This window comes from Protopterus annectens, chromosome 10.part0, assembly GCF_019279795.1.
Source record: "Protopterus annectens isolate FY-2018-M chromosome 10.part0, PAN1.0, whole genome shotgun sequence".
NCBI classification, from domain to species: Eukaryota; Metazoa; Chordata; order Ceratodontiformes; family Protopteridae; genus Protopterus; species Protopterus annectens.
In genome coordinates this window covers 122264383-122279014 of record NC_056744.1, presented here as the reverse complement: position 1 = coordinate 122279014, position 14632 = coordinate 122264383, and the positions used below count along the sequence as shown (strand labels likewise).

General features: G+C 42.4%; 1 protein-coding gene across 1 annotated transcript in view; it reads right to left on the bottom strand.

Annotated features, from left to right (window-relative positions):
• PSMD12 (proteasome 26S subunit, non-ATPase 12) overlaps positions 1 to 14632 on the bottom strand; it is a 694608-nt gene that overhangs the window by 471010 nt on the left and 208966 nt on the right. The window lies entirely within an intron of this gene.

Sequence of the window (14632 nt, the reverse complement as noted above, 5' to 3'; positions counted from 1 at the left end):
TGTTCTTCATTCCACATTGCTGCAGTCCTAACTATTGGGTAATGGGTAGAATCCCAAAGCAGAGGTAAGGGAGGCTGGCAAATCATAAGGAAGCAGGAACTGACAACATGCCCTGCAAAATAGCTGTGGCAAAACCAGCCCTAGACTTAGAGTAGAGAGGAAGGTGATAATGCTTAGAGAAAGTATGCACTGAACTCCAAGTAGCTGCCTCCAAAATATCCTTAGTTGCCACCCCCTCAGAAATGCTGTTGAAGTGGCAGTAGCCCTAGTGGAATGAGGCCTAATCCCAGCTGGAATCTCCTTGCCATGATGGGAATAACAAAATGTAATGCAACACCCAATCCATCTAGAAATAGTTTGTTTTGACACAGGCTTGCCCTGAGAACTCAAAGCAAAAGAAACAAACAACTGCTGAGACTGCCTAAAATCCTTAGTCCTGCTCAAATAATAACAATAGCCTGTGTACATCTAAAGTATGCAAAATCTTTTCCCCTTTATTTTGGGGATCTGCATAAACGTAGGCAAATGAATAGTTTGGTTTAAAGCCACACTAGAAACCACTTTACGCATAAAGGAAGCATTAGTACGTAATGATACCTATCCTTATGAAAATCAAAAAGGCTCAACCGCCATAAGGGCCTGTAACTCAGAAACCCTTCTTGCAGAAGTAATGGCCAACAAAAAGCAGTCTTCCATGACAAGTATTTCAGTACAGCAGTAGCTGCAGGCTCAAAAGGTTGTAGAGTAAGTTTCTCCAACACAAAATTGAGATCCCAAGCAGGAGTAGGAGCTCTGGGGGGTCTTATATTCTTTGCCCCTCTAAGAAATTGCTTGAACAAAGGATGTGAAAACAATGGTGGGTCACAATCATAGTGAGCTGAAATTGCTGCAGCATGAATCTTAATGGAAGAGAAAGACAAACCTTTGTCCAATAACTCAGTAAGATATTGAAGAGCCACACTCAAATTAGGCTCAAATCTCCAAATTCTTTGCTGCAGTCCAACATAAAAATCTCTTCCATTTTACACTTTCCTTGTACTAGGTCTTCTGGCTTCCATAATCACATTTAAAACTTGTGGAGGAAGTTGAGACCTGCTGTCTTTCAAAACAGAATATGCCAGGCTGTTAGATGAAGAGAGTGAAGCTTGACATTGAGCAGACGACCGTCCTTCTGAGACAAGAGATGTGGAATCAAGGGTAAAGGCCATGGAGGCTTCTTTACCAGACTCCTCAGTAATGGGTACCAGTGCTGCCGAGGCCAATCTGGAGCTATCAAAATCATCCTTGGCTTGTCTTGTCTGACCTTTAGAAGCACCTTTGGAAGAAGAGGCAGAGGTGGAACATACACATGAAGATTTTTCCAACTGAAAGAAAGAGCATCCACTTTCCAAGCTGTGTGATGAAACCTCTTTGTGCAAAACTTTGGCAGCTGGTGGTTTAGTGGAGAAGCGAACAGATCTATGTCTGGAGTTCCCCAGGACACTGTCAACTTTTGAAATACATGAAGATCCAGTTTCCACCGTGGGGATCCATGATTTGTCTGCTTAACACATCTGCTAAGGAGTTCTGTGCTCCCGGCAGAAACCTTGCCTGAAGAGTTAGTTGCAAGCTGAGCGCAGTCTCCCATAAAATCATTGCTTGCCTGCACAATGGGTAAGAATGTGTTCCCCTTGTTTGTTGATGTACCACATGACAGTTGTGTTGTCTGTTAGAATCAACACCTGCCCTGGAAGAAGTAACTCCTTGAAAGCCATTAATGCAAACTGGACTGCTAACATCTCCTTCATGTTGATATGTAGATGCTGTAGTCTGGCAGGCCACTTGTCTTGTATCCACTTTCCATTTAGATGAGCTCCCCAAGCAAAGTCTGAGGCATCTGTCGTTAGAATTTGACTGAGAGTCCCTTGTTTAGGTGACATTCCTGAGCCCACCACAAAAATTCCTTTTGAATGCAAGGTATTATTTGAATGACAGTGTCCAAATCCTGGCAGTGCTGTGTCCATACATTTTGAGATACCATTGTAGCTTCCTCATATGCAGTTTGGCATTGGGAAGCACCAGAATACAAGATGCCATGAACCCTAAGGCTTGAAGGACTGTCCTTGCAGTCAGCCCGGACTGAAGAGATAGTTGATGGAAGTAACTTGAAAGATTCTTTTGTTTGTCCGGGGTTAAAAGGCCATCTGGGCTGCTGTATTCAGTCTCACACCCAGAAAGCACATGTCTTGAGAGGGTACTAGACTGGACTTTATTTCGTTCACAGAATACCCTAGGCATCTTAGCACTGCTATGACATATTCCAAATGCTGTAGAAGGTCTTCCTTTTCTTGAGCCAGAATCAGGCAATCGTCCAAGTAAGGATAGATTTGAATTCCTTTTAGCCTGAAGTAAGCTATCACTGGAGCCAGAACCTTTGTGAATACTCAGTAGATAAGCCAAAGGGCAATGCAGAGAACTGATAATGAGAATCTCCAGCTGCAGATACTTTCTGCAACTTAGTCTTATAGGCACATGAAGGTAAGCTTCCTTGAGATCTAAAGTTACCATCCAGTGATCTTTGCCCAGCAGAGGTAAAAGCTGTTGTAACGTCAACATTTTGAACTTGGGAATGTCCAGATAAGTGTTGAGGATAGATAAATCCAAAATTGGTCTCCACGTGTTCCCTTCTTGGTACTAGGAACAGGCGAGAATAAAATCCTAGGCCCCTTTCTGGCACAGGAACCGGCTGAATGGCCCCTATTTGGAGTAACTGAGAAATTTGCTTGTGAGCCTCTAGTCTTTGTAGAGGAGGAATGTCTGGCATGCCTTTGAAAGGAGGCAAGGTATGGAAATAAAACCTGTAACCGTGGTGAATGATATCCAGAACCCATCTGTCTTGGGTAATTAAATCCCAATTTTCTTTGAAAAGAGACAGTCTTCCTCCCAACGGTGCTGCCAGGCGAGAATGAACTGGCAGCTGAAAAGGCAGGTCATTGGGACTGACCCCTGCCCTCACCAGAAGTCTGAGCAGGGGAACTCCCTGTCCTAGGCCTAAAAGAACCCTGAGCTCTGCCCCTACCACGTCTAGACCTCCTAGACTGGGAATCATAAGCAGGATAAGTCCATCCCTTAGCAGGCCAATTTCTACTAAATTTCGGAGGCTGCACCTGCAAAAAATCTTTAACAGTTTGCATAGACTTAGCCTTGTCCTCCATTTTCTTCAAAACTGCTTCTACAGGCGAACCAAACAACACATCAGACTGCAAGGGAGCATCCAAAATCCGTGTCTTAACATGCTCAGCTAAATTCTGATCTCTCAACCAGGCGTGCCTACGAAGAACAGAACCAGTGGCAGCCACCCTGGAGGAGGCCTGCACAGCATCAAAACCACATTGCAAGGAATGTTTACCCACCTGTTCAGACACATGAACTAAATCCTGCAACTCTTTACACTCAATACCTTCCGCCAGAGCATCCACCTTAGATTTCAACTGTGAAAGAAGATAATTCTGATATTTTAACATGTGAAACTGACAATTCAACGCCTCATGGCTAAAGTGGAAGAAGTATACACTTTCTTTCCCCATCTATCCAAAGCCCTTGCCTCTTTATCAGGAGGGACAGGATTTTTAACAACTGAGGCCTTCACACCTTTAGGCCTCTGAGAGACAGTTTCGGGTCTGCCCTAGGACTCTTAAAAGATACTTATGAGCTTCAGGCACCCTATAATACCTATCCGGTTTAACTGGGGCAGGAGGCAAAGAATCAGGATTCAGGAAGCCTCTGCAAAACATCTTCCACCACATTCAAAACAGGAGGTATAGCTAAAGGCCTATGCTGGGGTAAAACAAGAATTCCCTAAGCCTTTTCCTGGAATCAGAGAAATCTTGACCTTCCCATTTAAAATGCTCCGCATGGAATGCAGAGTCTCTGAAAATGAAAAATCCTCAGGAGGAAGCTGAAGGAGTAGAATCATCCACATCAGAATCAGAATAAGGAGGAACTCCTGCAAGTCTTCAGCCAAGACTCAGAAGCCTCGAGCATTGCTCAAAACTCTCAAACTCAGGTTCCACCCTAGGCCTCTTATCAGGAGGGGGCATAGAACCCCTAATCATAGTAATCAAATCCTCTGCCATTTTAAGCATATGTTTCTTAGGCAAAGACCCTGAAGCACTAGGAGAAACCCCACTGAAGCAAAACTCGGCCTGCCCTCAAAGAAGCCTTGGAAACAGAAGGGAGGCTCTGACCACCTTAGGAAGAGAGGGAAGAACAGCCACCTGAGAAGCCCCTCAGCCTGGCCTACTTCCTGAGAGGATACATCCTGTAACAGTAAAGTCTCTCCCTGAGACTCCAAAGAAACACCTGGCAAAACCTCCGGCTCCACTGAGCCCTCTAAAGAACCGGCGTCTGGGACTGTCGGTTCTTCCACTCTAGGCTTTGCTGTTTGTCCCGGCATTTTATAATTACAACGCTTCCCAAACACTAACCTGGCACAGTCTAACCTTCTCTTAATAGTGCGTTTGTTAAATCTAGCACAAGAGCGGCATCCAACAACGCCGTGCTCAGGCCCTAAACAAGGTATACACAAAGTATGGTAATCCCTATGAGGTATCTGTTTCCCACAAGAAATACAGTTATTCACTTTTTCTGACATCCGGTTAAATACTGAGGCAAGAAAAACCAAAATATCCAACTTTGATTCGGTCTGAAACTCTGGCTTCAGAAACTTTCAGAACGCCAACCTGCACTCGCAAAATTGCTTCTGCATCGGACCATGCGGCAAAAGACTGAGGATATGACGTCCATGCATGCACCCATACGCCGTACTGGCGTCCAGTTCGCGCGCCGCCTCGACCGTCGGCCGCCTATCTTTGGTATTCGGGCCGACTGGACAGCGGACTACCCAATAGTTAGGACTGCAGCAATGTGGAATGAAGAACATCAGAAATTATCACTGGACTACAGCCATCAAACTACCATAATACTCTTTCCATTCAGTATGTACAGACATCATTATGGAAGTACTGTAATTATTTAATAAAAAAATTGCTATGCAATTTCTAAGTCGTTATCTGCCAAACTGTTAATTAAATTAACAGTTTAGCAGAAAATTAATTGCTCAAAATTATTTGGCAAATGCTAATCTCCTGCCCTTTCATGTTATATTTTTGGGGGGGGGGGGGGCACTGACAAAATGCTAAGTTGCTTTCTGTATGGCCACCAACATGCATCATTATAATTATTTTGATGCCACACTGACAGAATGTAATGTCAGATATCCAGTGTTCTGTATCAATAATTGGCTGCTGTTTTAAAACTTAAATTCTAGAAGAAATGCTTGTAGAAAAAGTAGTTTTGCAATAAATTACTGATCTCCAGCTCAAAGATGCAATCAGGAAAACAGTAAGTCTTCTGCTCACTTGCTATCGCTCCTTCAAACTTGAACCTTAACAAATTCTATTGCATGAGCATTTCTTAAAGCAAATACTATTCAACCCTTTATTAATGCATCATGCAACTCATCAAATTAATGACCATTTATTTAATTCTTTAAACTGGTAACATAGGCACATAATCCTACAGAAACTATGTGAAGAACAAACAAGCAAATAAACAGAAAGTTATTTTGATGCTCATAATAATATTACATTTAATTACTCCAACTTTGCCTTTCTCCAAGTGTTAACACCTTTAAGCTACTTACCCAATGACATTTGGAAATATGACCAAGAAACAATAAAGCCCATGTAGTGTAAATCAGGCTGACTTTGAGATACTGTGTACTATCCACAGTCAGAGAACAACAGCAAACAGTCACCAGCCAATGTAAATCCAAAATAGTTTAATAAAACAAATGGGTTAAGCTCTGAATGTGCTACATGACAACAGCACCTATACTACAGTGTCCAGGAATTACATTTTTATACTATATAGGAAGACTGGCCTATTTTTAGTAGACCTGTTGATGCATGAGGTCATATCACAGGAAACATGCAACATTTTGGTGATTAAAAAACCCTCTGATACCATCCCTTGTTGGGATTCCCAAGGACCCTTTGGACCTTCCATATAGGCTGACAGTGGCAGCACAAGGTTCAAAAACCTACTGACCAGCCACATTTTTAGATCGAACCTTAAAGTTTCTCCAAGATGTTCCTCACATTGTAAGAGATTCCTGGGAGTTTTTAACCAAGATAAAGTCTAGTTTTTACAATGAAAAGTAAGTTTTTTTAACAACAGGATGACCTCTTCACTAGTATACCCCATGAAAGGGGTTTAGAATATTTCCACATAGTACTACTTGAATCAAGTTGGACTACAAGCTTATAAAATTCTTAAATGACCTCATGGAGCTTATACTTTATAACAGCTACATATACTTTGAAGGGGAATACTTTAGACAACTTAAGGAAGTGGCAGTGGGTGCAGCCTGCACCCCATTATATGCCAACTTGGTAATGTACATGCGGGAAAAGAGGATCATTCTAGACTCCAATTGCAAAACTAGTCGGGAAATGTATCTTAGACTTTCGGACAATATATTTATTATACGGAGTCAAACTAAAAGTGACATTTATGAATTTATTAACTGTATTAATCAAACTACTGAATTTTTGGCTTTGACATATCAATTTAACAAATAGAGTATTAAATATCGGAATCTCACTATACTCAAAGAAAAAAATATTTGAATCATCTATTAACACAATAAAAAAAATAGGAACCATTTCTGATAGCTTCTCCTGATCCACCCTCACTTTGGTGATTGGAAAAAAAATGGATTGACTGACCAAGTGGGGGAGCTGATGGTCAACATAGCCACACAGACACACACACAGGCATAGACACAGACACAGGCACACAGACACACACACACATAGACACAGAGACACACACATAGACACAGAGACACACACACACAGGCATAGACACGCACACACACATAGACGCGCACACACACACACAGGCATAGACACACACACACACACACACACACACACACACACACACACACACACACACAGGCATAGACACACACACACACACACAGGCATAGACACACACACACACACACAGGCATAGACACACACACACACACAGGCATAGACACACACACACACAAACACACACACAAATGCACACAAACACACACACAGGCATAGACACACACAAACATACACAGACACACACACACACACACACACACACACAGGCATAGACACACACACACACAGGCATAGACACACACACACACACACACACACAGGCATAGACACACACACACACACACACACACAGGCATAGACACACACACACAGGCATAGACACACACACACACACAGGCATAGACACACACACACACACACACACACACACACACACACACACACACACACACACAGGCATAGACACACACACACACACACAGGCATAGACACACACACACAGGCATAGACACACACACACACACACACACACACACAGGCATAGACACACACACACAGGCATAGACACACACACACACACACACAGGCATAGACACACACACAGGCATAGACACACACACACACACACACACACACACACACACACACACACACACACACACACACACACACAGGCATAGACACACACACACAGGCATAGACACACACACACACACACACACACACACACACACACACACACACACACAGGCATAGACACACACACACACACACACACACACACACACACACACACACACACACACACACACACACACACACACACACAGGCATAGACACACACACACACACACACAGGCATAGACACACACACACACACACACACACACACACACACACACACACACAGGCATAGACACACACACACACAGGCATAGACACACACACACACAGGCATAGACACACACACACACACAGGCATAGACACACACACACACAGGCATAGACACACACACACACAGGCATAGACACACACACACACAGGCATAGACACACACACACACACAGGCATAGACACACACACACACACACACACACACACACACACAGGCATAGACACACACACACACACAGGCATAGACACACACACACACAGGCATAGACACACACACACACACACACACACACACACACACACACACACACACACACACACACACACACACACACACAGGCATAGACACACACACACACAGACACACACAGACACAGACACACACACACACACAGACACACACACACAGGTATAGACATAGACACAGACACAGACACACACACACACACACACACACACATAGGCATAGACACAGACCCACCTTTCCTGGGCCACCAAACTCCTCTCCTCTGCTAATGATCAAGAGAGTTTTCAGGCTTTACTTACTGGACACTACATTAGTCGACGAGTGACTTTCTAGCACAGCAATTAGAGTGGAGAGTCCGGGTCCCACATGCGATGTTTGTTCATGTTCCCCAGTAAAGATACCACAGAATGACTGCAATCAATAAGCATCTTGAGAAAACCACATATATGACTTGACTAATCTATAAATACCTCACAAGCATGGAAGAAATCCAAACTAATGCTCACAAAAGCAAGACAAGAGAAAAAGATATGGATCACATCAAACATCTACTAAAAACATGAAGACAGCAAGGATGTAAGGCCTCACACCAAAGGCAACAAACATGAGGATTATCATGGAGGAAAGGCTTTCAAAACAAACCATGTTTAAAGAATGACAGACTGCTTGCCTGCAGGGAAGAAAAAGAGTAACAAATACAAAACAAAGAAGTTACTGGAGAGACTGGCAAATGCTGTCAACCAAGACCCATATTCAATCACTCTATAGTAATTCCTCAGAATAGTGCCAAACCATAAAGGTGAGCAGTAAATCCACAGAAGAGAAATGATTAGGCAAACAAAAAGTGCCTGACTGGAAAGGTGGACAGAAAAGGGAAAAAACTCGAGTGAATGGGAATAAATATTCAACTCCCCAGAAAGTTAAGCCAGCACTGATGAGCTACAAGATGGGCATCTAAGGTCTTTCCATCTGACAGGGTCCCAGGAAACCAGAATTAAGAATGAAGAGCACTGCTCAAATGGTGGAATATTTTGACAGAATAAGGCAACCAGAAACACAAGAAAAAGTCCAAAGACCATGGCGAAGATTTATGAAATTAAAAGAAGTCTGGAATCCCAGAAACAGACAACAAAAAAGACAACACTTAACAGAGAACTAGCACAGCCTGTCACAGAGCCACCCTGTGGCCCAATGAACTGCAAGGAATAACCCAGGGAAAAAAAAAAAACTCAACAATAACAGGGTGGCTTAGGGAGGACAATTGATGTTCAAAGGCCTGATCACAACAAGAGTATACCTGTGGAAGGTAATACCTGGCACAAAACTCATGAATCTCTAAGAATGGATAAAGGTTAAAAAAAATCTTAGAATCAATCCCTGAAGCCCTTGGTAGATTGAAAACCAGTTGCTTAAGATCCTAACCAATTCCAAAGTCCAAATATTTGAAGGAAAAGACAAGACAGCCCCTGGGTAGCCTGAAGGTAAAGAAATTAGGAGACCACAATTAACAGCCCAAAGGATCCTGAAACCAAAAAATTGAATCTTAGCCCAGAGACAGACCAAATGAAGGGTAACAAAAGGACAGTGAAGACCAGAACATTTCCCTAGTCCAAAGGTCTTAAAAAATCCTAAATAATGAAAGACACCTGACTTCAGGATAAAGACGGAGGCCAAGGAAAATGCTCGGAAAGTGGTAAGAACAAACTGTATCCTAAAGTAATAGAGTCACATTCCCTGAGATCTGAAAGAGAAGCTGCTCTAAACATTATAACAAAGCCTGAGGAATAAACTAAGTCCAGAGCAACAAAGACAGAATGGTTACCTCAATCCAGAAAGAGACATGAATATAAAATGAGAACATGCAGGAAATTAAAATGAACTGTACCACAACCATATTACTCAGAAACTGGAAGGAAATGGACTAAAAGGTAATATTAAGACATGGTCTTAGACTAGTCCTAAATCCAGTGGGAAAGATGGTCTGACCTGGAAACTATGTAAATGAGAACATGAACAGAGTCAGCAGGCAGAGAAGTTCACCAGCAACCTCCAACTGGGCAATGAAAAGGGCACTGTACACCACACAGGATGCTTCCTGTTCCAACAAGTGTTAATTGGGTCAATGCAGAATTGTAAAGAGAGGCTACCACTATTAAGGATTCTGATGGAAGTCACCCTGTGGAACCCCAAGAAGCCCTCCAGGGTGTGAGTGGAAAGACCATGCTTACATGATACAACAGAGAGCAGCTGAACAAAAAATGAAGAGCAGAAGAAACACCTCAACACCAAGACACACTGACAACAACGGAGGAGGAACCAAAAGGAAATAAAACTATGTAGAGGGCCTAGAAAGAAATGCAAGCAACATATGCCTGGAGAGTCCAAAAGCACAAACACATATGTACACTTGTACAGTGTAGCAAAGTGTGCGTTTTTCACCAGCTACAATACTAAGAAGTCACCCAAAATATAAAGTTCTGTTTTCCTTAAAGGTTTTCAAGAATTCCGTTTTGTCCAGAACTTATCTGTACTAGTAAGAACAGATTTGTTGACAATCATTTAGACATAAAATAAAAGGATGAAACAAGCCCAAGCAGAAAACACTTCCTTTGTAACTTAGTGTCTAGAGCAGTGCCTCAAAGTAAACCACAACCACCAACACCTTCAGAAGAAACTGGAAAATATTCCTGTCAGAAAGAATTCAGGGAGAGTTAATAACAGAGACAGCTTTCCTGCAGTACAAGACTGAACTAAAGGAACGGGTTGTGCATTTCAGTCAAAACCATAAGACGTTTTGTTGCTTGGAAAAATCTAACTTGAATGCACCTGCATTTAATAAATAAAGGACTATTTTTATAAAGACTGGTGGTTTTATCTGCATTAATTTTCCACAGTCGTGAATTGCGATGAGCATCTGTGGCACAAGTTATTTCTTGCTGCCAAAGTCCTGAAACCTACTGCTGTTAATGCAAGTGTAATTTCCCCAAAGACAGTCAAGTCTTGCAGAATGCTACAAAATTTCTTGTGCTTGTGAACTGTTGTGTGGAGCCATGTGCCAGAATGGCTACAGTAGAGCAGTTACTACAGACCATAATGGCTGTAAAAGGATGGCTTCAGTGGTCAAGGTGATGTCCACCACAAGGTCAATGCCACCATGAAAAAAGAAAATGACCCAGGAGGAAGACTTTGACGTATATTTCATCACCTTCCAGCAGTATATCCACCAAAAGAGATGTCCGTCAAGATGTGTGTGTGTCGAGATTTTATTGTAGTTAAATGGACCGCCACCAAGATATCAAAGGGACTGACTATGAGGAACTATGACAAAGTCAAAACGGCTTTACTTGCTAGACCTGGTGTAACCTCAGAGACAAGATTAAGTTTCATAGCTGGACATTTTCTAATAATAAAAAATAAGGTTACTGTCATCTGGTTTACAGCATGGAATGGCATCATGGTGAGATTCACTGGGCCAACACTATACAACTAACATTATAGCAATGATACCAAGTGACTTTTTTTTTTTAAGACATTTACCTACTGGCTTAATAAAAGTGAGTGTGTCAAACCGACCCTAAGTAATGAATTTTACTGCTGTAGCAGAAAGAATGCTGCACCATGCAACAAAGTATAGAACTGAGCAATCTACAACTATAGTAAAATCTATGCCAAACATGAGTAATAAGCAGAATTTAACAGCTGTAGATATGCTCGGTTGGAAGTCACACAGCTAGGCTCTGCACTAATGACAGAAAGTACCACAGTTATACTTAATGAAAACTACTATCTCTGAAAACCATGAAAGTAGTTATGTCAAGTCAATGGAATGGAATGTACTATCTATTAAGATGACTCAAACTGCATTCTGATACTCTTCTAATATAAAATTGCACTCCACGTCTCATTTGACTGCAGAAAAAGTATAGCCGCGTAAGTTACCATAATAGTAGATGTCCTACTGATCATGCTGCAGTATTCCAATACTGACTGGTTATTCTGCCCAGGATAATCTGACATCAGTACCAAACCCAAAACCTTCCTGACACACCATACATCCAGCCTGTTGGTAAAGGGGTAAATAAGTAGATGTACAAGTTTAAGATCCTCAGACTATCTAGAGCCAGGAGACTCGCCAGGAGCCTGAGTACAAATAACAAAGAAGCAGTTTAGCCATAAAGAATCTTAAGAGTTGACCCAAGTTGTTCAGGGTTTGGGAACTTATGTTGTCAGAGACTTAACTTTCGACCGTGTCCATTATTCTAAGAAAGTCCTTCTACACTGCAAATCCTATACACAAAGGGATTGTGTTGAGTTAGTACAGTTGTGTATACTTACCATAAATGTAGATGTTCGAATGTATTCACTGTTGCAGTCATTACATTTGGGTAATCTGCTGGCAGGTTGCCCTCAGTCGGCTTGATTAACAAAGTCTTGGGTCCTGCGTCTGTTGCTGTCCCTTCTTCCATGACGTCAGGTCGTCAGGGGTATAAAACATGCAGCAGACGCCATTACATCAGTTTTTCTTGCCCCAGATGTCAGGTGCCCTCAAATGAGGAGCAAAATTATACATACATGCACATATATATATATATATATATATATATATATATATAATTAGAAACACAAAAATATACCTCCAAACAAAAGCAAATAGACCAAAAAGGCTTTTAAGCATAGTAAAAGAAAGAAGAGGTATAGTATAAGAAAAACATGGGGCTGGAGTGGAGGAAGGGTAACCAGGACTGCAACAGTGAATACACTCAAACATCTACATTTATGGTAAGTGTACACAACTGTACTATGTTCATCGTGTTTCACTGTTAAAGTCATTACATTTGGGTAGATTCCCAAAGCTAAGGTTGGGAGGATGGATTTATACAGCATTAGGACAACCTATAAGACTCTGCAAAACAGCAGTGGCAAAGCCAGCTCTGGATTTAGAGAAAATTGGTAAGTGATGATGCTTGGTGAAAGTATAAACTGAACTCCAGGTAGCAGCTTCTAGAATATCCCTGGTAGGAACACCTCTGAGAAAGGCTGCTGAAGTAGATGCAGCCCTGGTGGAATGAGATCTGATCCCCTGGGAGACAGGTGTTCCATGGTGCTTATAACAGAAATGAATACAATGGCTAATCCATTTAGAAATGGTTCGCTTTGAAATAGCCCCTGCAGCAAATGCTACTAGCAGTTGTTCAGATTTTCTTCGAGATTTAGTCCTGTCCAAGTAAAATCTAAGTTGTCTGTGTACATCCAATGAATGCAGAATCCACTCTCCCTTGTTCTGTGGATTGGGAAAGAAAGTTGGCAAATGAATGGACTGATTAAGAGACACGCTGGATACCACCTTGGGCATGAATGATGGATTGGTCCTGAGTGACACCTTGTCCATATGAAAGATGATGAAAAGCTCCACTGCCATAAGGGCCTGTACTTCAGATATCCTTCTAGCTGAAGTGACTGCTAAAAGAAGGCTGTTTTCCAGGAAATAAATTTTAAGTCTGCAGTTGCAGCTGGCTCGAAAGGAGGTAGAGTTTCTCCAATACAAAGTTAAAGTCCCAGGCAGGGGTTGGAGCTCTCCTGGGTGGTCTCAAGTTTTTGGCCCCTCTGAGATACTGCTTTAGAAGAGGATGAAAGAAGAGGGGGGTCCGTGTTGTAATGAGCTGAAATGGCTGAGTCATGGACTTTTATGGAAGAAAAAGACAGGCCCTTGTGAAGCATCTCAGTTAAGTATTGCAAGATCTGAGGTAAATTGGGCACTGCTGTGCTCATCCCTTGAGAGTGATTCCAGGCACAGAATCTTTTCCATTTGTCAGCATAAGATTTTCTAGTACTAGGTCTTCTCGCCTCCAAAATGACATCCATCACAGGTTTGCTGAGGGATGCTAAGGGTGAGTTTAAGGGATTAGCCAGGCTGCAATATTCAATGTTTGGAGCTGAGGGTGCAGAATTTGGTTCTCCTGCTGGGACAGTAAGGAAAGTGTCTGAGGCAGGTGCCACGACGAAATGTGTGACACACTGCGCAGAAGTGGGTACCAGTGTTGGCGAGGCCAGTCTGGAGCAATCAAAATAATTTTTGGTTTGTCCTGTTTGACTTTTAGTAGACCTTTGGTGAGCAAAGGAAGAGGGAGAAAGGCGTAGACTGATAGGTTTTGCCAGCTGAAGGACAGAGCATCCACTTTCCAGGCTTTTTCGTGATGAGTTCTTGTGCAAAATTTGTCCAGCTGGTAGTTCTGGGGTGAGGCAAAAAGATCTATGTCTGGGCTCCCCCATTTGCGTGTCAACATGTTGGAAATCCGTGGTTCCAGTTTGCATTCATGACAGTCCACGAGATTTCTGCTTAGTTCGTCTGCCAGCACATTCTGCTTTCCTGGCAGGAATTGAGCTTGTAGTTGTACTTAGTAGCTCAAGGCCGTGTTCCACAAAGCCATGGCTAGTCTGCAGCGGGGGTAGGAATGTGTACCCCACTGTTTGTTTATGTACCACATAACCGTGGTGTTGTCCATCTTTATCAGCAATTGTCCTGGATGAAAGTAGTCCTTGAAGGTTGTCAGTGCATTTTGTACA